The sequence below is a fragment of the Lipotes vexillifer genome, unplaced genomic scaffold (genome assembly GCF_000442215.2).
Source record: "Lipotes vexillifer unplaced genomic scaffold, Lipotes_vexillifer_v1.1 scaffold161, whole genome shotgun sequence".
Classification (NCBI taxonomy): domain Eukaryota; kingdom Metazoa; phylum Chordata; class Mammalia; order Artiodactyla; family Lipotidae; genus Lipotes; species Lipotes vexillifer.
Genome location: NW_006779016.1, coordinates 1,298,461 through 1,322,309, shown reverse-complemented (window position 1 = coordinate 1,322,309; position 23,849 = coordinate 1,298,461). Strand labels below are relative to the sequence as shown.

Sequence of the window (23,849 nt, the reverse complement as noted above, 5' to 3'; positions counted from 1 at the left end):
CGCAAGGGGAAAGGCCACAACAGTGAGAGGCCCGCGTACCAAAAAAAAAAAAAAAAAAAGAATACCTGGCTTTAAGGCACAGAGATGTAATGCAATACTTGCTTATAAAATGTCACGCGAATTCATTCATTCACTCAATGAATGTTTATTGAGTGACTACTACATGAGAGGCACTGGAGACACAGCAGTGAGAAAAAGACAAAATGAGCAAAACTTCTGCCTTCATGATGCTTGTATTCTGTCGGGGAGAGAAAGCGAAGAGAATAAAGAACAAGAAAAAGGGGAAAGGTGTAAAATATGTAGTTTGTTAGAGTGTGATAAGCACTAAGGAGAAAACAAAAGGACCTAAATGGCTCTGAGACTTTCTCAGCCATCACTTGTTGACTTCAGAGAGGGCTAAGATAACATGAACCACGATCTAGAGCTCAGAAATGAAAACTGGTCATCATTCCTAACATCTCTTTGCAAATTTGTGCAAATAGGATATAAACGTAGGCCAGAAAATAGAGCATTTCCCATCTAGAAGTTCTGAGAAGATAATTTGGCTTCATCCTTCATTTTCAAGGAGAGACCAAAACCCAGCACAGGAATTTACAATCCTTGCCTCTTAACTTTTAAGACCTGTACTCTTTCCACTATCTGTTCTAGATGAACACAGTGTGAGCTGAAAGGGAGCTTTCGGATGATTTAGAACAAGCTCTTCATTTTGTAGATTAAAATTTGAGACCCTGGGAAGTTAAATCCCTTGGCCAAAGTCAGGGTTTACTGAAAACACATTTCGAACTCACTTCTCCTAGCATCACCTCCTGACTATGCTTCCACAGGCCCACTCCCTCCAGGCTCTAGGATTAATTGCCTGTGCGATTAGCAATTAAAGTGCTTTTCTACTTTTTCAAAATTTTTCTGAATGAGCTTGCAGAGCCTGGCATTGCTCTGTTGCTCTGTTATATGCCAGTTGAGGAGGGTACTCCAAGGCTCAATGGGAATTTTTCTGAAAAACCCATTACATTTTTTTTTCCTTTCACTTTGTTTTTATTTTTTATTTCTTTAAACATCTTTACTGGGGTATAATTGCTTTACAATGGTGTGTTAGTTTCTGCTGTATAACAAAGTGAATCAGCTATACATATACATATATACCCATATCTCCTCCCTCTTGCGTCTCCCTCCCACCCTCCCTATCCCACCACTCTAGGCGGTCACAAAGCACTGAGCTAATCTCCCTGTGCTATGCGGCTGCTTCCCACTAGCTATTTTACATTTGGTAGTGTATATATGTCCATGCCACTCTCTCACTTCGTCCCAGCTTACCATACCCCCTCTCCATGTCCTCAAGTCCAGTCTCTAGAAGGTCTGCATCTTTATTCCTGTCCTGCCCCTAGGTTCTTCATGACCTTTTTCTTTTTTTTAGATTCCATATATATATGTTAACACACGGTATTTGTTTTTCTCTTTCTGACTTACTTCACTGTATGACAGACTCTAGGTCCATCCACCTCACTACAAATAACTCAATTTCATTTCTTTCTGTGGCTGAGTAGTATTCCATTGTATATATGTGCCACATCTTTATCCATTCATCTGTCGATGGACACTTAGGTTGCTTCCATGTCCTGGCTATTGTAAACAGAGCTGCAATGAATATTCTGGTACATGCCTCTTTCTGAATTATGGTTTTCTCAGGGTATATGCCCAGTAGTGGGATTGCTGGGTTGTATGGTAGTTCTATTTTTAGTTTTTTAAGGAACCTCCATACTGTTTTCCATAGTGGCTGTATCAATTTACATTCCCACCAACAGTTTAAGAGGGAAAAACCCATTACATCTTAAACTACAAAACCACAATCATAACTTGGTAGCTCTTTAAAAAGAGAATGGAAACTCTTACCTTTTCTTGACTAAAAGTTTTCAAGATTCCATAACAATAGAAGATTGATGATGGGATATGGTTCTGTAAAAATTACACTATCCTATACATGTCATAGTCAAAAATTTCATTACCTGAGGCAGAAATAATATAGGAGCCAAACAGATTTATTCCAGGCTCTTGGGTCTTCCTATCCCATGCCTTCAGAAGGATCTTTCTCCCTCTGATCAGGAGGTGGGCTTTGACTTCCAGACCAGAACGTTCCTGACAGACTCTCCTGGCTCTCTCATACACAGGGGACCTCTTCATCTCCAGGGAACTGGGCTTCTGCTTCAGGCAGCCTCCCCTACCATCTGAGTCCACACAGATCCCCTGTCACCATCCCAGCACTAAGGAGGCCAGAGTTTCAGTCACTTTCACATCCAGATGCTTTTCATTCAAGAATATGTTTAGATATGCTGCTTTTCCTAACAAACGTCATGCTTACAATTCAGAGCCATACAAATATCTCTATATATAACTCATATATGTATATGTATATATATATTTATAGCTCATATATATATGTGTGTATATATATATATGATACACACACACACACACACACACACACACACACACACACACACACACAGTCAATCTACTCAGGTGGAGATAGTTAATTCCTAAGGGCTTAAGAATGTCACCATCAATTAACTTTAGAGAATAAAATAATCACATCATTCAACAATTTTCTGAGAAAGCTGCAAAATTAATCTTAAAATATCAAGATAAATCACTACTTTTAAAATTGAAACTTGCATCTCTCTGTGTGACAAGTACATATGACTTACATTAAACTAAGTATGTACTTTTTGAAGGAAAAAAGGACTGAGACTAGTGACCAGTGAGCTGAAATATTAGGGCTGAAAGAGAAATAGCATTATTTGGTGTCAACTTTTTGGTTTATATCAAATGCCTATGACCTCTAACCAAATATCAGCAGCTCCCATTCTTGATGAAGAAAATATATGTTTCAGGAGCTATTACAATTTCTCTCACCTACTTAAAACAAGCAAACTAAGTAATCAACAGCAGAACACGCCTTACAATACAATAATAATGCCTTGGTCCAATAAAACCAAGTGGGAAAATTACCATCGCTGCGAAAAATCTCTCCAATAAAAGCAACATTAGCGATAAGGCTGTTTGGTTTTCCTGTGAAAGTTCTGTGCTACGACCCAGCAATGTCATGACACTTCTTCCCTCAGATCCTCATCCAACGCGGACACTAACAGAAGGATTAACGAATTTACAAGGTAGGGTTTCAGGTCCTAACTGTTATCTTCTGGTTAGCCACTTGTTAACTGTGATACCAGCTTTTATTAGAGAGTGCCAATTGTGTGCGTGTGTGTGTGTGCGAGTGCATGTACAGACACACACAGATATGCGTGTTTAACTGTCAGATTGCGTCTAACACAGTCTGATTCTTCCGAGTGAAAAACTTCTTTTTGTTCCAAAAGCCTTTTCTAGCAGCTACTGCTTTCTCTAATTTGTGTCACTTGTTTCTAACTCCCTTCCTTTCTGCCTTCATTTTCCTTAGCTGTGTTACCAAGTATTAGCTGGCCCTCCTCTCTCAATTCCTTCTTTTGCACAGCTCATTATTAAGTGAGCATTTCTCTCCTTAAGCTGGCTTCTTTCAAACTCTTTAAAGAGTCCCCTGGTTGCCTAGTGGTTAAGATTCTGGGCTTTCACTGCTGTGGGCTGGGTTTAATCCCCGGCCAGGGAACTGAGATCCCACAAGTCCCGCAGCCAAAAAAAAAAAAAAAAAAAAAAAGTAACCAGCAAACTCTTCACAAAGCCCTAACATTATTGCCAAAACATCAAATGATAGTTTTGTAGGATCAAAATGGCATCTTGTAAGAAAAGACATAATAAAAGGTGCTAAATTTGGCTAGTACACAACTACGAATTAGAACTATAATAAGTCAAAAGAACTAGGGTGGGATAGATTTGAATTTTAGGCTCTGGTCTCTGCTAGCTTATGACCTTGCTAAAGTTCTTCCTCATCTCTAACAGAGTATAATAATATCTATATCACAAGACTGCTACACAGGCTACCTGAAGACATAGGAAACACCTAGCACAGTACCCAGTATGGAGTGGGCACTCTGTAAAAATTAGTTTCCTCCTTTCTATAAGCAGGTGTCTGGAACTACCACAGGTATAAGAAGTACCCTCAACTAACCACAATCCAGCTTCTAATCCTTCCAGCTCCCTTTGTTCCACTGAGGAAAGCTGATAGCATAATTTTCATTATGTACAATGAAAATACCATTACCCCACCAGAAATTTCACATATAAGTGCTACTGTGGGTGAAGTTCCGTAACAGAGGCAACTAAGCAACATGTTCGGTTACCAACAAAAATGTAACAATATTCTATAATACTTTCATTTTTAAATAATGGACTTCATATTTTAGAGTAGTTTTTGGTTTATAGAAAAATTGAGCAGAAGGTTCAGAGGCTTCCTGTAGACCCCTTCTTCTCCCCCAGCTTCCTACAATTTCTCCTATTATTAACACCTTGCATTAGTGGGCTACATTTGTTACAACTGATGAACTACTATTGAGTATCATTATAAATTAAGGTCCATAGATCACATTCACTCTTGTGTTGCACATTCTGTGGGTTTTGACAAATGTGTCCACCATTACAGTATCACACAGAATAGTTTCACTACCCTAAAAATCCCCTGTGCCTTTAATTTTTAAAATAAGAATATGTTTTACTCTGCTTATGAAAGTAAAATATAGTCACTGCAAAAAAAATTTTTTTCAACAATTTCAGAAGGTAAAAAAGCAAAAAGATCCTTCATAATCCCAGCTGGTACATAACCATAATTAAGTGCCTTTCTGCCTTTTTTTCCTATATGCCACCATATATGTATGTAGGTGTAGGAGTGTGTGTGTGTGTGTGTGTGTGTGTGTGTGTGTGTGTACGTGTACGTACTCTCTTGTATATTTTCTTTATGCACTGTAATTTAAACAGACACAATGTCTATAAAAAAGGAAAGGAAAATTCCTCAGAATTTCTACAGTCTTGGTTAAATCTCTCAAAGGAGACTAGCTGTAGTCCTTCAGTATATGAGAATCCATTTGTTAAGTGGCCTGACTCAGTCACAACTCTTCAGAGCTTCTGCACCGTCCTACCTTGATCTCAGGCCACAAATTTCCATGTTGTTTCCAATTCCCTAACCCACCAGCCCTGCCTCAACAAAGCAAGGGATAAGACAGACCGCAGTTAAAAGACAAGGAATTATTTCAAGTCCTGTCCTTCCTGCCTTCCTAAGTCTTAATATATCAAAAGGTGTTTATAATTAATTTTAGGAGAGTGCCCTGTTCTGGTTGTTCTGCTGGATACTTTTGGCAAATCACTATAAGGCTTTAAAGAAAACTAAAAGCCTTCTTATATTTTTATTTTTAAGGATCATAAACTTTCCAAACTTTACAGTTCAAGTGACAGGTAAGACTTGAGTTCCAATCATCCCTTCGTTCTTGAAAATCACTCTGCCAATCTACCCAGTGGGGATAACTGCACTCGCTATCTTTTTTACTCATTTAAAATAAAACAGGGCTTTGAAAGGAAGATAGGGAGGCGCTAGTCTAGAAAAGACAGGAGAAAAGAACATCTTAGCTTGAAAGACTGACAGCTTCCGGTGACGGTAACAAGGTAATAAGACAGTCAGTCCTTCTTAGCAGGAAAACAGATGTAGCCTGTCCTCTGAAACAAGTTATTTCTAGCTTCTCATCCATCTATCCCAAAGTTTAAATGACAGCTTAACTCTCACCCTTCATTCTTTTTATATCTTTCCAGATGTCTATAGTAGGTACACAATAAGTACTGGCTGCATTGAACTGAATGTCCCAGCAAGCAAACCTGTGTGTCAGTACAGAAAGGAGGGATGAAGAATCACCAAAACGCTAGGAAACAATTTCAAAAGGGGAAAAAATTCACTACCCACAAGCATTCAGGAACACATTTCACTTTGATTCTGAATAAAAATGGTGCATAGAACTCTATTGTCTATAATAAATTACATTTCAGTAAAACCAATGGTTTATGTTAGATACATAAAAGTAAGCATAGTGATGTTATTTGGAAGAAGTCTAAAAGATGACCAGAAAATACAAGTGTTTGTTTCTTACATGTAATACATAAGGTTTCTATCAGTACAAGACCTTTCTAAGACTCCTGAGGCACAAATCTGCCATTCGTTTCTGAATCTTGAGACATACATTGCAGCAAGTAGAGACCATTAAAGTACTGCGCTCTAACGAAATGAACAGCTGGGGTAGGAGGAAATAAGCAAATGGGCTTCCCTGCTTACGACCTTTGTTACTAGAAAGCTATCTTGCTGTGGATTCCACCATATTGGAACAGCAAGTTCATTATGACTAATGAACTTCGCTGTAGGGAGGCAAGGGCATAAGCATAGTGGGAAAAAGCACAGGGATAGAACTCTGGAGACTAAGCTATAGTCTCCATTCTATACTATTGGCCATGGAATCTCGGGTAAGTCAGTGCACCTCTGAGACTTGATTCCTTTCCTCACTTCTTAATATGAATGGGTGGGACCAGAGCTCAACATTTTTTTCATCCAAACTTTCTGCCAAACTTTCTCACTTGACTGCCAGCACATCTGTCACAGCCAAGGGAATTCTGATCAGTGTATGTTCTGTAATTTATATTATGGAAACAGGCACACTACGCAGTAAGTCCTATTAGTAATACCACCAAAATACATCCAGACTTCCATTCACTTTTCCCCTTCTCCACACTATCACCCTAATTTAAACTACCAACATTTAAATGTACCAATATTTAAACTTCCTGGTCTACTAAAAATACAAATGCAAAGTAGTCTCTTAAAACTTAAATCTGGTTATACCATTCCCCTGTAAACAAACAAACAAATCCTTCAATTTCTTCCCAATTACTCCAGTGGCTTCCCATTGCACTGATAATAAAGTCATAACTTTTTACACACAAGGTCCTACTTTACCTGACCTGTCCCTCTGCCTCATTCTCTACACTTTACCTCCAGCCTACTTGCTTTTTACTAATCTTCAAACAAATCAATCCATATTCAGACATATTCCTATTATTTTAACAAACTAAATCTATGTGATAAATCAAGGTTTTGTTCTCAGAGAACACCTATTAGCATCTTTGATTAATATATTTTTCAAAGTAATTTCTAGGAAGATACATTAATTATATATGCTAAGTAAGAGATACAAAGTAGAAATATGACCTCTAATTGATTCCATCTCATTTTCAGATCATTTGCTTATAAAAGCCCTTACATTAAAGCTTCATAAAATCACTGATCTTTTTAACTATAAGACTATCACAGGACAAACACCAACAACTAATAATTGATTTCATTACCACCAAGGGGTCTTTTAGTCACTGCCTGAACAGTTCATAATAAAGCAATTGGGTAAAATAGTCTCCACAGTTTTAAACTGTTGTTAAGATCATGTGAACTATTATGAAATATCCAAAGTTCACATTCTTAAGGAATTTGAAAGGAGATGCAACTTAAATTTATAAAACATGTGGGGAGGGGTATTTATTTTCACAACAAAAACAAATTTAACCAAATATCTGGGTCTATTTTTAAGTCCTTCTTGAAAAATCTTATTGGCTTTGGGAGGGGTGGGGATATTAATACTTAAAGGTCTACTAAACAATACACATGCTTGGAAGCCAAACTAATGATTGACGTACTAAACTAAATCTTGCTGTACCAGTCAGACCATCTGGTACATTCCCACCCAAACTCTCTACCCCACGAATAAATCAAGGACACCCAAACCCATGCTGTCTTATCCATACACCTCTCCATTCACATCCATCAAATAAACAAAAAAATCAACTCCATTACATTGTTTAATTATGCCATTCATGTTCATTTTCATTTTCTAACTAGATACAAACATCTTGAATGCCGGGATTATTCCTTAAAATTCTTGTTCTGTCCCCAGAACAGTGGTTTCAAACTTCAATACTTTACAAATGAGATCCCTGTTCATAAGCCTCAAAGATTCTGGTTCAGCATAGCTGGGGTGAGCCATGGAATCTGTGCAGAGCCATATTCCCATTTCCCCAAGGGATTCTGACGTGTGGGATGCTGGCGAATCAAAGCCACAGAGCCCTTACATCGCGCTCATATCATGGCCAGTTTCACAAATTTTAGAAATGAGGTGGTTTCCAATATCAAGTCAACTAATAGTTGGGAGGTAATCCCATCTTTATAGAACATGAAGGAGATCTGAAACGGAAATAAGCCTGTGAAATGGTAAGTGGTAGAGCTGAAGCCATACCCAGGCCCGGTGACTGTGAGTCCCACAATCTCACTGCTCAGCTACTTGTCCAGAGAAAAGACAAGGGCAGCGCTGAGAGCTAAGCACTGACATGGTGGATGACAAGGTGAGGGTGGGAGGTGTGGGAAGCAGATGGCTAAGAGCGTGAGAAGAGGCTGTACAGGCACCACTGACAGCTCTAGAAAGTTCACCGAGTCCTAACCCATGCGACCTTTCTCATCTCCACTGACCACCCTAGGGATACTAGCCAGATACTAGCCCACTGCTCTGAGTACCTCCCTCTAAAAGAACTTCTTCAAAGTCTTTTATATAAGTTCCTCTTCACGACTTACGTTCTGAAGTGAAAGCATTTTTATCATACCTAATCTCAGGCCCATATCTGCTTAAGATAAAGCAGAGGAGAGTGCACTGCACAGCACTATTAAAACATAGGAGCTCATTTTATCCTCAATGATACTTCAACACTTAGCAACACATTCTTTTTTTTTCATCTGAGGTGCTGTTTTAAAAATTCAAATTTATTTAAGGGATTGCCAGGTATATATTTTAAGCACTGTTATCTTTTTTAAAATACTAGGTATTTCACTATAAACTACTCTGTATGTAAAGTGGCTTTTTAAAAAAACTATAAATGGCAATGTCTAATGTACATTCCATGCTGAGGATGACAAGTTACTTTAGCAATTCTAAGTCCTCAAATAATTTCAAGTATTCCATTTTATTCTCAGCTTTGTGCTTACGCCACTAATTTTACTTCTGGGTTTTTTTTCTTTTTTTCTTTTTTTGCGGTATGCGGGCCTCTCACTGTTGTGGCCTCTCCCGTTGCGGAGCACAGGCTCCGGATGCGCAGGCTCAGCGGCCATGGCTCACGGGCCCAGCCGCTCCGCGGCATGTGGGATCTTCCCGGACCGGGGCACGAACCCGTTTCCCCTGCATCGGCAAGCGGGCTCTCAACCACTGCGCCACCAGGGAAGCCCTACTTCTGGTTTTATATAGCATAAAACAGCACAAGAGGAAAATGAAATCAATCAGCAAAGGGCCCACTGACAAGTATTTCAGTTAGACTCTCTTATGTGTAAAAAGACTCCCTTCAGCCACTTCATCACTCGGGAGGGGTGCTAGCAGTGATGGAGGTGGGGAGGAAGGTCACTGTCAATAAGTAAGACATGGGGCTTCCCTGGTGGTGCAGTGGTTGAGAGTCCGCCTGCCGATGCAGGGGACGCGGGTTCATACCCCGGTCCGGGAAGATCCCACATGCCACGGAGCGGCTAGGCCCGTGAGCCATGGCCGCTGAGCCTGCACGTCCGGAGCCTGTGCTCTGCAACGGGAGAGGCCGCAACAGTGAGAGGCCCGCGTACGGCAAAAAAAAATAAAATAAAATAAGTAAGACATGGTCAAGGGAATCTAAGACCAGGAATTGAAATGCCTCACAGAGACTTGAACCCAAATCAGTCCATCATTCACTCAATAAATATTTATCTAGTGTTTGCTATGAGCCAAGCCCCGGGGATGCAGCTATAACTCAAGACAGGCATAGCCCTTACTTTTATTGGGCTTTCATTCTAATGAGAAAGTCATTCATTCATTCATTCAGTATGTTGTATTACAAGTGTTACTGAGCACTTACTGGTGCCAGGAACTATTCTAGGTGCTGGGGTTATACTAATGAACTTGCAACAATAAATGAATAAATAGACAGGACAATGCCAACTGCTGGTGAGGAATATGAATAAAAATTAATCAGTAAGAGACCATAGTGACGGGGACTACGGTACAGTGCCGGTGCCGGGGGAGTGAGGAGGGATAGGGAGGGAGTTTAAATCACAAAGGGTGATCAGATGGTCAGATATACTCCCTGAATACGTCTCTGAGGAGGTAATTTTTAATGTGAGGGACATGTTAATATTACAGAGTACAGAGTCACAGGAAGAGGCATAGTTAAGTTCAAAGGTCCTGTGGGAGAACCTCAGGTCAAGGAATAGCAAGGAGGCCAGTCTGGCTAAGGACACTTATCGGATACAAGACTGGAGAGAAGCCAGGATCTAGGACATATAGGTAAAGAATCTGGATTTCAGTCTATTACGATTAAAGCCATATGAGGGCTGATAATGGTACCTATCTGATTTATGTTTTCAGATCAAGCCAACTGCTGTGTGGAAGACAGACGAGGGACAGGAGTGGGGGTAACTGTGGAAGCAAAAACAAACAAATAAACAAGAAAAAAAACCACTAAGAGGCAATTTAACAATAGAACTCAAGCTAGATATAATGACAGCTGAGGCGGTGGTGAGAAGCTGTTAGATTCAAGATCTGATCTGCAAGTGGAGCCAATAAAATTTATCAATGGACTAGATGTAGGAGGTGAGAGAAAGAGGCAAGTCAATCCTAATAACCTCATCTCTAAATTGTCCTTCACGATGAATCTTTTGTGAAAAGCCTTTAGTTGTATTTGAAACTCACCCTGCCACATTTATTTTTTTATTTGCATTTTTTATAAATTTATTTATTTGTTTATTTATTTTTAGCTGAGTTGGGTCTTTGTTGCTGCACGCGGGCTTTCTCCTGTTGCGACGAGTGGGGTCTACTCTTCGTTGTGGTGCGCGGGCTTCTCACTGCGGTGGCTTCTCTTGTTGCTGAGCACGGGCTCTAGGGCACGTGGGCTTCAGTAGCTGTGGCACGCGGGGTCAGCAGTTGTGCCTCGCAGGCTCTAGAGTGCAGGCTCAGTAGTTGTGGCACCACATGGGCTTAGTTGCTCCGCGGCATGTGGGATCTTCCCAGACCAGGGCTTGAACCCGTGTCCCCTGCATTGGCAGGTGGTTTCTTAACCACTGTGCCACCAGGGAAACCCCTGCCACTTTTAGAACAATACATTTACATATAATATAAATGTCACACGAGACCTCAAATATCTGAACTCTAAAAGGATACTAGTTTACTTTTCCTTACCATGATTCACGGTCACCGTTCTGTCAGTGAGTCATTCAATAAGCAGATAAGTATCTCAGTCAGACATAGCTGGAAACTCAGCACAGCTGTCATGAGCCAGATTCTAGTGTTGTGGCTTGAGACAGACAGGTATGAGAGATACAGAGAATTCAGTAGTAGTAGATCAAAACAGCTTTAAGAGTTCTGACCTAACCAGACAAGAAAAGTATGAAAAGAATATAAAATTCCACAAGAAGTAGAAGAGATTAGCTGAAAGAAGTTAAGTGCCTCTGATTTGTAGGACTGAAGATTCAAATGAGGTAAAAGAATTATTTAAGAATGGAGACCTGGAATCCTCCAGGTGTGATAATGACTATACAAAATTGTGTAGCATGTCCTCCAGTGGCTGGGGAAGAATACCCGTGACATCCATGCCCTCCACCAGGTCTCAGACCTCTGGCTGGTAAATTACTTAAGTCGCTTTATATAATGAACCTGCTTTTCCTGGGATGACAACTCTAAATCATTCTGGGAATTCCAGGAATGTTTAGTTTTAAATAGAGACACAGGACTTCCCTGGTGGCGCAGTGGTTAAGAATCCGCCTGCCAATGCAGGGGACACGGGTTCGATCCCTCGTCCGGGAAGATCCCACATGCCGTGGAGCAACTAAGCCTGTGCGCCACAACTACTGAGCCTGCACTCTGGAGCCACGAGCCACAACTACTGAAGCCCGCGCTCCTAGAGCCTGTGCTCCGCAACAAGAGAAGCCACTGCAGTGAGAAGCCTGCACACTGCAATGAAGAGTAGCCCCTGCTCGCCACAACTAGAGAAAGCCCTCACACAGCAAGAAAGACCCAATGCAGCCCAAAATTAATTAATTAATTAATTAATTAAAAAAATAAATAAATAGAGACACAATGATCAAATCGAACTCGTAGTATTAAAATCTCTGATGTTAAGTTTAGGAATCATTGTGTAATCATCTGGACAAAGTTCAATATTTAGTTGATAAAATGTTTATTATGTTTAAGACAGTTTGATATATTAACTCGTAATTTCAAATTAATTTATTTTAAATTTGTGATTTTAAACTGAAAGGTGTAAGAGAATTTTACTAGGTTCCCCTTAGTATTGGAATTTTTAAGATGAACTTTATAAATTTTGTATTATTGGGTTTACAAGAATAGTTTAGGTACTTCGAGAAGTTCTGGTTATTAGATCAAGGGACTCAAATGCTTAAAAAGAACAAAATACATTAAATTTATACATGTAATTTAAAAGTGTTTATGGGAATTTAATTAACTAGGTCTGTAATTGGGACTGATTAAGGCTGTTTATTAGTACTCCTCTCGATTGTTTTGAATGGTAACCAAGCAGGAAAACATCCTTCCAGCTTCTCCCCGAAGTCCGCTTACCCACTGGCAGGAGAAAGGCTGGAGTTTGCAAACTTTGCTGGACTCATACTTTAAAGTGAACAATCTTCCCCCCTCCCAGCCTCCCACTCCTATAAGAATGGTGTGTTTATCTTGACTTTCATCTATATACTCAGTGTCTACTTGTTATCTAGGTAAAAAGAATTCAAGTACCCAAAGGAGTTGAAAACTTAGGTCTGCACAAAATCCTGCACAAGAATGCTTACAGCAACTTTATTCCTAGTTGCCAAAAGTTGGAAGCAACTAAGATGTCCTTCAGTAGGTGAATGGTTAACTATATGTTATATCCATACAATGGAATATTATTTAGTGCTAAAAAGAAATGAGCAATCAAGTCCTGAAAAGGCATAAAGGAAATTTAAATGCATATTAGTAAATGAAGGAAGCCAATCTGAAAAGGCTACGTACACTATGGTTCTAACTATAGGACATTCTGTAAAAGGCAAAACTATAGGGACAGTAAAAGATCAGTTACTGCCAAGGGTTGGATGGGAGTGAAGGTAGTGAGGTGATTAACGGAGCACAGGGGATTTTTAAGGCAGTGAAACCATTCGTAGAAGACTGCAATCGTGGATACATGTTATTATGCATTTGTCAAAACCCATAAACCTGTACAACACAGAGTGAAGTCTAATGTAAGCTATGGACTTTAGTTAATAATGTGCCACGGGAAAAGGGTGTATGGGAACTCTCTGTATTTTATGCTCAATTTTTTCTGTAGGCTTAAAACTATTCTAAAAAAGCAAAGTATATTAATTAAAAAAACACGCAAAAAAGAAAAAACACATGCATAAGTAACTGAGTATTCAAGTTTAGAGAAAAAGAAAATTTTAAAACAATAAAAAATTTTAAAATTAAGCCTTTCTTTTTCTCTTTCTTTTTCTTTCTTTTCTTTCTTTTCTCTTTCTTTTCTTTCTCTCTCTCTCTCTCTCTCTCTCTCTCTCTCTCTCTCTCTCTCTTTCTCTCCCTCCCCCCCTCCCCCCCCTTCCCCAGCGGAGTGAAAACACTCTGGACACAAGATCTCCCTCCCTCCCTCTCTCTCTCTCTCTCCCCTTCCTTCCTCCCTCCCTTCCTTCTTTCTTTCTTTCTTTGACCTTCCCCAATTTTGCCTTCAAACTTCTCCACAGATATGGCCAACAGTGCCAGGGATACTGAGCTCATAAAAAAAGAAATGAAGAAATCATTGCTTGATTAAGAATTTAATCAAATAAGTGGACAACAGCATACAAGGCTTTTTGGTTGCTAAATTATAGCATTTAAGAGCTTCCCCCTAAGTTACTAGAACTTGAACTCAGACATTTACATACAGTTCACTCCAACAGCTGGAATTAATTGGCATCCTTGCTCAATTTCTCTGAAAGGAATTCTCCTAAGATAGCTATAATTGCAAAAGCAGTTTCTTGAAATTTCTATCCAGATGACTAATCAGGTCTTTAATTTAAAAAATAAAACTGCTAAGTGTTTTGACTAACAGAAACATAACTACCACACTCTGTGTGATCATTCTGATGTTAATTTACCCTTAAGGGGTCCTTTCCAAAACATAAGTAATAAAAGTTTTAAACAATGATAAATAAATTTATGATACAGAAATTTAGTCAAACAGAAGTAGTCCTATTAGCAAAAAAATCCATTAAAAATAATTCACACTTATTTCCCAAGTCCCTAATATTAAAGTTCATCCTATGTGAAAAATTCTGTTAGTAAGAACTATATTTGCTATACTTTGCGTATCAAGCTATCTTTTTTTTTAAAAAAGTCATCCAAAAAATTTTGATCTAAAAATAATCACTTCTAAGTTATCAGCTTTATACACGTCTCCACTACTTATACCACAGCAAGAAAGGCAAGGGCAACCAAAACAATAAGTATGAAATGTTTTCTAGCTCTGAAAAATTCCCTCTAAGAGTACTTGAATTTAATTTTTAGAAATAATTATATGGTTTTAGTGGTTTTCATAAGGCATTTTACTTAAAAGAGATGATTTTCAAATGACTAAAATGTTACCATTATCTCTCATTTATACAAAAATTTTCCTGGAGGGCCCTAGGGACCCATTACAAATCTCAATTGCTAAATTGGAGGCATCCTCCATTAAATTAGCAAGCTCCGGCCCAAATCAGATGCTCACTTACATATAAACACAACTGCAGACTCATAGATGGCTACATTTCAGCCTGTGACTTGTAGTACAAAGTACAGAAGTAGTCTCTACCTCCTGGCTACACTGTGAAACTCACACTTAACAGCTAAGTACATAAACTTTAGTTGTGTGCATAATCCTATTCTTTATGAATAGACATTAAGTGATTCAGATATTAATTTGGCCATGAACTGTGAACTGAAGCCAAAATTTCAACAGCATAGGCTATACAACCAAAGGTAACCTTTCATGATTTCCTGAGGAGAATATAATTGCTTGTTTGAGCCAAGAAGGGCATAAACTGCAAATCCACCAAAACAACTTAATCAGCAAATATTTGACATATTGCCAGCAAAGGGCAGTTCAATCCTTGTGGCCATTTGATGCAAAGCTATTACTGTCTATTTTTATTACTACTTTAAATTATTATTATTATTATTATTGGTATTATATCATCATCACATTATTATTATTATCATCACCATGTGTATTTCTTTACACTGTTAACAAACATAACTTCTTTTGTAGCACTTGACAATTCATAAACCCAGGAGAAGGTTACAGTAGCCCCATAGGGCAAGACGGAAAAGTACAGTATTTCTTAACCCTTCTTAAAGATACTTTAAAGAAACTGATGCCCTGCTTTGCTGAGTAACTTGTCCAGGACTACTGAAAAGCTAACCAGTGGCAAGGGCTTGACACCAGTTCTTCTCACTCCACACCCACATCCTTTCCACGAAACCATGCTACCTTGTATTAGCTACTGTTCCACTGGGATTTAAAAGAGCAGAGGTAGAATTATTGAGAAGGTAGCTTCCCTGAGAGCAGTTGTTTCCAAAACAATTGTGGTACTCTCCTCTACAAATACGTGTTTACTCCTAGGATGATGCAGACAGCTACAAGGGTTTTGGACACCTGTCCCACTCCCTCAATAACTGTGTGGCTCTGGGCAAGCTGCATCCCTTTTCCTGAAGCTTTGTTTTTTTCACCTATAAAATGGAGGTTATGGCAGCAGCTATACCTCACAGGGTAGTTGTGTGGATTCGATAACATATAAAGTAGGTAGTCAAGTGCCCAGCTCAGAGTCCGTGCAGAATTCCTAAAAGGGGAAGAGAATCACAGGGAAGGAACTCCAGGCTGCGCTGGCCCCAGTACAGTGCGAGAGACTGAACTGGGACAAGAGGATAAGGAAACTGCTATTAATTCATATTGTACTAAAGCTCATCCACTAAGGAGCCACACAAACCCTGTGACTCTGAAACTCTGAAACTTTCTTTCAGAAAATTTCATCCCTTGAGCTCAAATACAATCTTTCTAGGAAACGTCTTCCATCAGTATTAATTTTTTTGGCTGTGCCACCTACACTCTCAGTATTGATTTTTTTGGCTGTGCCACCTACAAAAATAATCAAGGAATAAAACAGCCACTCTCTGATCCTCTACTATGAGGCTAGCATTCTGCTGGATTCTGCCAAGAATACTAAAGAAATGAAACACTACGTGCCACTTTCCAAAATAATATAGCATTGAAGACAAGAACAGCTCACACAAAGCTGCTGAAGAAATGTGATAAAATATACAATGAAGTACAGAATTGTACACTACTAACTATAAGCAGGACTAATAGATTGGGTATGAAAGAACAGAAGACTTGGAGGAAGGGACATTGCAGGTGGGGGGACAACAGAAGCCAAGGCCTGAAGGCCTGAGGGTGACAGTGGGCAGTGGAGGTTGTGGGCAGGGATCTCAAGGAGGCTACAGAGCAGACTCTACACCGAGGATAATCCTTAGTGCACTGGAGGGCAGGTAGGGGATGGTGAGAAACCGAGTTCAGCAATAGGTATGGTAGGGCCAGATAATGGACGGCCCTTCATAGTCAGGCAGAGACATTGACCCTGATGAAGCAGACAGGAGGGAAGCACTTCAGGTTCCTACACAGGGAAGGGCAATGTTGAATGTGGTTGGAGCGAACCCTGTAGGGCTCAGCTCACAGCCCTCCTCACTGCCAACACACCCATCTCTCAGCTACTGCTCCACCGCTGTGTACTTTAGTGAGAAGAGGCCTTGGCTGCAGGAACAGCCTCCCCCAGTTCATGCCTCCTCTCAGGGGGTGACCTGCTCAGAACCAGGCACTTGGGGAGGCAGAAAGGGAGAGAATAACACATGGTTACAGGGAAAAGGGGAGCCATACAGGAGAGGAAATCAGAGACTGTGAAATGAGTCACATCAGGCGCCTCTTGGTAGAGCTGAGGGTGTTGAAGGGTCTGGCCCTTTGCCTCCATTTGTGAGAGCTCTGAAGGCCCATCCCAGCTCTGAAGCACTCTATAGGATCAGTTACACATTCATTGCAAGTGAACTTCTCTCTGTTCAACCTGCCTTCCTTACTTCCTTGCAGGTCAAAGTACCTGCACTTCCCATTAACCTGCATGCAGCCCTGCCACTGAGCCTGTTTCCAGGGAACCTGACCTAAGACTATGCTTAAAGAGGATGAATCCAACAGCAGAATGTAGAAGAAATTGAAAGGCTGGATCCATGAATCAGAGGAGCCCAGAATGAAAGTTATTTCAAGACCTTCACTACTTTATATCTGGATAGGAAAATAGTAAGGAAGATGGAAAAGTAGAGGATGAAAGTGGAAGTCATTTTGATGAAACTCTGCAAACATGGAGACCGATTACATATAAGGAGAGAGAGGAGTCTAACGTAACATGACCCCAGCACAGATAAACGAATTTCTCTCAGTCAGTGAAAATAATGTTATGCCTGAACACAATGAGATAATTGGTGCTGGGGCATCCAAAACACTTTGGTTGAGTTGGGTTGAGTTGGAGAGAGTAGCAGCACATTCAATGAGTTATACTAGGTTGCCTGAATTTGGGGGCATGAATAGTCAAGGGAAGAGATGTGGTTTGGGAAATCGGCACAGAGAAGTGACAGCTGGTACCACAAGGGTCATGAACTCTCGTGAGGAAGTGAGGAGAGTCAAAACCATGGATTTCAGGATGCCCTCAAGAAGCACAAACATAAGGCCTCTGCAGAGAAGAAAGGGGTCTTCAAGATGCCAGATTTCGCAGATAAAAATACAACAGAATGCCCAGTGAAATGCTGCAAGGGACATACAATTCTTCAGTGATAGCAGCAAACAGTGTCAAATAACAAAATAGTGTTAAAGATGACCAAGAATTTGAAAAGGTCATGAGTTTTTGCTAAGTGGAATTCACTCGTAACCTTTAAGGGAAAACATTCTAGTTTTTATTTGAAAAATCCTATAAAAGATTTGATTCCTGTGTTTGAACAACCATGTGCGCTTTCTTAGCATTTTGATTTCTGGTTAAATTATTCTTTTACCAAAATTGCTTCCAAGGGGGGGAATTTCACTTCTCCTCAAGAGAAAGGACAAATGTTCAGCATTAGAAATCCTCCTCTTCCAACTGAGAGAAGGTTAACATTCTTCAAAAATCTGGCAACTCTCAAAAGGCTGGTTTTCTACATTAATATATGCATTTTAAATGACCATTTAAAACCTTTAAAAAATGTCTTCTCTCTCTTCTCTAAAGACTACAAGTTGCTTCGAGTGATTCCATGAACTCAGGGGGCCCACAGCAATTAAAAGGAAGACAGTTCCCTACATGTTTATGTCTATGTCTTTTTTTAAAAAATCACACTCACCAGGGAAATGAAAACCATGAATTGCACTTATTAAACAACATGAGTTACCTAAAATAAACTTTAATTCGGAGGGATGTTTCGATGTGTATTTTCATGTGCACGTATACAGAAAGGGTTGTAGTCTGGAAATATTAGCATTGAAGAAAGCTTCCTAGATATCCTATGGGCCGCATATGCATAACAAATCATTTCAGTTACTTACTTGCAAGCAAAGAAAAATAAACATTCTTCATAAGAAAAGTCAATAGGTTTGAAAACCTTAGCTCTTGACTGTCATCTCAAATTTGCTTTTGCATTATACTCCATCTCTGAAATACAAAAGGCCATGTACTGCCCTCCAATGACACATAAAGCTTCCACTAACAACTCCACGCAGAGACCAAGGCAATATATCACCATACTTAAGGATTTGCCTAGATGCTTTATGAAGCCCAAAAGCAATACACGGGTCTATCAAATCATTGAAATAATATACCCATATATTTCTCTGGTCATATTTTTGCTCCAAGTACAGCAATATGTATAACACAACAACAAATAAAGAAGTTGGGTAACAAATTATACGTATATACACACACACACACACAAAAAAAAACTGTCCATTTGTTCTTTGTGGGTTTTAAGATTTTTCTTTACTCAGAACATTATAGATTGAGGAAGGTTTTACTTAAAGAAGGCAGGAACTTGTCAGCCAAGTATTTTCAATAATCTACTACTGAGGTAAAAATCTTCTGGAAACATAAAAAGTATCTGAAAGTATAGCTTTTCAAGCTGTAGCTAAGCTACCAGCGCTCTCTAATTCTGAAAACTTTCAAGCCTGCATTTGAAAACAAAATTGTATCATAAGCAGCTGTGTTTTCATGTTTTTCCATTTTCAGTTTGATTTAGCTCCCCTGATAGAGCAACATTTTAAAAATATTTTCTTTTGCACTAATTATTCCACGATGAGCAGTACCAATAAGTTCTGCAATATTAATCAACTTAAAATTAGCAGGATGTCTAGTATTTGGTTAATCTATGTTCCAACAGTTAATATGTTATGGGTGAATCCTGCCAGGCAAGTTTCGATTGTTTTCTAACACATTCATGATTCTGCTAGAGAGGGCATGTGTTAGGCTAAGAAAGGAAATTTGGAGCATGAATTGGGTACTGATCTACAGCTCTGGGCCAGTCAAGTACAAATCACTTAAGGGTTAAGTCTTAATCTCTCCGATCCTGCTTCTAGGAAGTGGTACATCCTCGTGTTAAGAGCTGTGCTGTAGGGTCAGATGCACATGCATTCGAATCCATTTGGTTATTAACTCTGTGGGTTTACAATCTGCTGGTTAGAATGGGTCAGTGGTGGAAGTTACTGGTTCCCTATAACACCATCAACCATCTGTAATATTCCAAATGTATTAATATAACAGGGGCAGAGGGAAAGAAATACTCCAGATGCACATCAACCCTGGAAGTCCCAGGGAAAGTAGAAATGTTTAACTGTTTCCCACAGGCTTACAATTATTTTAATACATTTAAAGGCACTTGGAGGCGCTTCCCTGGTGGCACAGTGCTTAAGAATCCGCCTGCCAATGCAGGGGACATGGGTTCGAGCCCTGGTCTGGGAAGATCCCATATGCCGTGGAGCAACTAAGCCCGTATGCCACAACTACTGAGCCCGTGCGCCTGGAGCCCGTGGTCCACAACAGGAGAAGCCACCGCAGTGAGAGGCCCATGCACCGCAATGAAGAGTGGCCCCCGCTCGCCGCAACTAGAGAAAGCCGGTGCACAGCAACAAAGACCCAACGCAACAACAAAAAAATAAATAAATTTAAAAAAAAAAACAAGTTTAAAGGCACTTAGAAAGTCATGTAATAGACAACTGTTTATTAAATGCCTATTATGCATTTAGAATTTTTAAAATACTACCCAGGTCATCTTAAATAAACAAACCCAACAATCTGCTGCTCATCATGGAAACTGCCTCAAATCTCCAGGGAAAAAAAAAACGCCCCTCCAGAAAAATTAATCCTGGCCTTCAACAAAAAAATTTTATAATCGTAAGTACTTCTGTGAAACCAAGTTGTCATCATTAAAACTGACTCCTGCTGCTGGTTCCTGCCCATACTAGCCCTAAACTTCAGGACAGAAGGAAGAAGTATCAGCTCACAGACAACAGAACCACTGCCAATTTCTTGCTTATTATTTCCTTTAATTCTTTTTCTTGGGCCCCGTTCAAATTGTTACCACTTTTAAAAAGTGCTATTATCAATTCAATTCTTGTGAGTATACTCAGGGACTTGACTGAGATGGCACGTATCCAAAAATACAAATGTCCTACACTAAAATTTCCTTTAACTTTCTACTTCTAAACTTTTCCCACAATAAACTGTATGGTACATTTTCTCCACATATGGTATTAATCTGCTTTATAAAAAATTAAAATAGGAATTATTTGATGGGTCTTCTGAAGAGTTCTACCACATTCCAAAATGTCAGAAGAAAATGAGAAATAGAGAAAAACCGAAATGATGTATCTTTTTGGCACTTCCCACTGAGATCAGTTATAATCTGTGGTGAGGGCTGCATTTTCAAGATGTGATTCACCGCCAGATCTCCGACCATCTTCTCTACAATGATGATTCAACATGACTTTCACTCCAGGCCTAGCTCTCTTCTGATCCTGGTAGTTCAAACTACCTACTGAACTCTCTAGGACTCACTTTGTTCTTTTGTAAAATGAAGGAACCAGATGACATGGTCACTAAAATTCTTCTCAGCTCTAAAATCCTATGGTTTGGTGATTTCTAACTGGTATAAATGGCTATCACCTCAAGTTCAGCATATGTAACATCTATTCAACCCCTCTGACCATAAAACTGCTGCCACCTCTGGCTTCCTGTTTCTATAAATGGTTCTGTCAACCTCAAACTCACTCTAAGACACTCAAATTGTTCTTAGCTCCTTATTAATTCCCCTCAAATGGACACATTCTTCCTTTTCAGTGTCTTGTTCTAGCTCCCCTTTCTCAGGCTTCATGGCATTCTCTTGCAGACCCCTGGGTCTCTTGGTTTTTTCCTCACCAATTATCCCAGATGCCCCAGGCACATTAATGATTCAGGGTGAACAATGAAACACATAGTAACAAATATCAGAGTAACAACGACAAAAAGTTAAGGGGAAAAAAACCCAGAAGTTTCCAGAACAATACCCAAATTATCTTTTTAGTAGACTATCAAAGAACACAGGAACAGCTATACTTTTCATAAGAAAACATTTAGGAACAACCTACACACCCCACTGTCTAGAGATTTACTTCGTCAATGGCTGTCAAACTGGTGATGGGATTGAGGTGGAGGGGAAGAAGTGATATTTACCTTAGTCAGCTACACTAGCAGGCATGCCTTTCTCTGTTCATTTCTCCTTACATGAATCCTATCTATCTGCTATGGTCTAAATGTTTGTACCTCCTCCACCCCTAACAAATTCATATTTTGTAGTCCTAATCCCCAAAGCCGATAGTACTAGTAGGTGGGGCCTTTGGGAGGTGGTTAGGTCATGAGGGTGTTGCCCTCATGAATGGGATTAATGTTCTTTAATTTTTCTTTAATTTTTGTTTTTATTTTTTGGCTGTGCCACACGGCACATGGGATCTTAGTTCACCAAAGATCAAACCCGTGCCCCCTGCAGTGGAAGCCCAGAATCCTAACCACTGAACCACCAGGGAATTGGGATTAATATTCTTTAAAAAGAGCTCCCACAGGGCTTCCCTGGTGGTGCAGTGGTTGAGAGTCCACCTGCCAATGCAGGGGTCATGGGTTCGTGCCCCGGTCCGGGAAGATCCCACATGCCATGGAGCGGCTGGGCCCGTGAGCCATGGCCGCTGAGCCTGCGGGTCCGGAGCCTGTGCTCCACAACGGTAGAGGCCACAACAGTGAGGGGCCCGAGTGCCGCAAAAAAAAAGAAAAAGAGCTCCCACAGAGCTCTCTAGCCAATTCCACCACATGCGGATACAGTAAGAAGTCTCGACCTGGAAGAGAGCCTTCACCCAACCATCCTGCCACCCTGATCTGGGACTTCCAGCCTCCAGAAACGTAAGCAATAAATTTCTGCTGTTTATGAGCTATGCAGTCTCTGTATTTTGTTATAGCAGCCCAAACCAACTGAGACACTATAATTTAAGCTGAGCCCAAATCTCTTCCATGTCCACACCAGAGCTCTCTTTCTTTTTAATCCAGAAACCACTATGGTCCTTTTCATTACTGTTTAAATTCCATTAAAACACTAACTGGACTCTTGGTTAGTTCCATTTTGGTGGCAGCAGAGAAAGAGCTGGGACATGACTAGTCAATGCTGGCTTCATACCACAACCCTCAGAATATAAAGGCTCCAGAGGTTATCAATAGTTTACAACTGAACACAACTGAGCACATCATAAAGTATAATGCAGAAAGTGCTAAGAGATAAGTTTGTAAAGGAGAAAACAACAACAACAACAAAAGCAGAGCAAGCAAAAAGAGCAGAAAAGGAAAAAGATTATTTCTGTGAAAGTCAAAAAAGTTTCAGGGAAAAGACAGGACTTAAATAAGGTCTTAGGGTTTCCCTGGTGGCGCAGTGGTTTAGAGTCCGCCTGCCGATGCAGGGGACACGGGTTCGTGCCCCGGTCCGGGAAGATCCCACATGCCGTGGAGCGGCTGGGCCCGTGAGCCATGGCCGCTGAGCCTGCGCGTCCGGAGCTTGTACTCCGCAGAGGGAGAGGCCACAACAGTGAGAGGCCCGCATACCGCAAAAAATAAAATAAAATAAAATAAGGTCTTAAAAGATGGTCAGAGCAGAGTTGGGGAGGGATCTGGAGGACTCAGGCTTGAAAAGGGTAAGGGACATTCCTTCCTCCAATATATAGCTGCTCTGGCTGCTTCTCCACTACGGAGTCATAAAAGTTCAACCTGTCGATCGCCATTTACAATCAGCTTCTTGGCTGCATAAATTATACAATGATGTTTTGCTTCTGTTGGGTTATTTTATCTCACTGAACAAATAGTGTGTTGTGATTAAAGCTATTTGTCAAAAACTGACAGCAATGACATGTGGCTTCAAAGGTTCTTTAGCACAGCTCTATAGGCTGTCTCTTTCCTTCTTCCAGGTGCTTAGGGCAGCTCAGTTCAGCACACAGAGACAGCTCCTATCCCTCACCCTCTGCCTTCCTGGAATAATGAAACATCCAACATCACTGATGCCAACTCTGTTAACTAGAAGACAATTTCTGGCACATGAGTAGGAGTAATTTTTTTTTAAGTTCTGATGTAGAAGTGGCCCATGTTTCTTGTAATGACAGGACAGGCTGGGTAACACCAACAGGAGACGCTCAAAATCGTCCTTGTGACTGTCTGAACAACATCACTCAGGCACCACCTCCTCCATCATTAATTTAAAGGCTCTTTGACTTATCAACAGTTTCCCTCT

At 40.2% G+C, this 23,849-nt stretch overlaps 1 protein-coding gene across 4 annotated transcripts in view; it reads right to left on the bottom strand.

Annotated features, from left to right (window-relative positions):
* Window positions 1-23,849, bottom strand: part of CDK14 (cyclin dependent kinase 14) — a 593,024-nt gene that overhangs the window by 353,949 nt on the left and 215,226 nt on the right. The window lies entirely within an intron of this gene.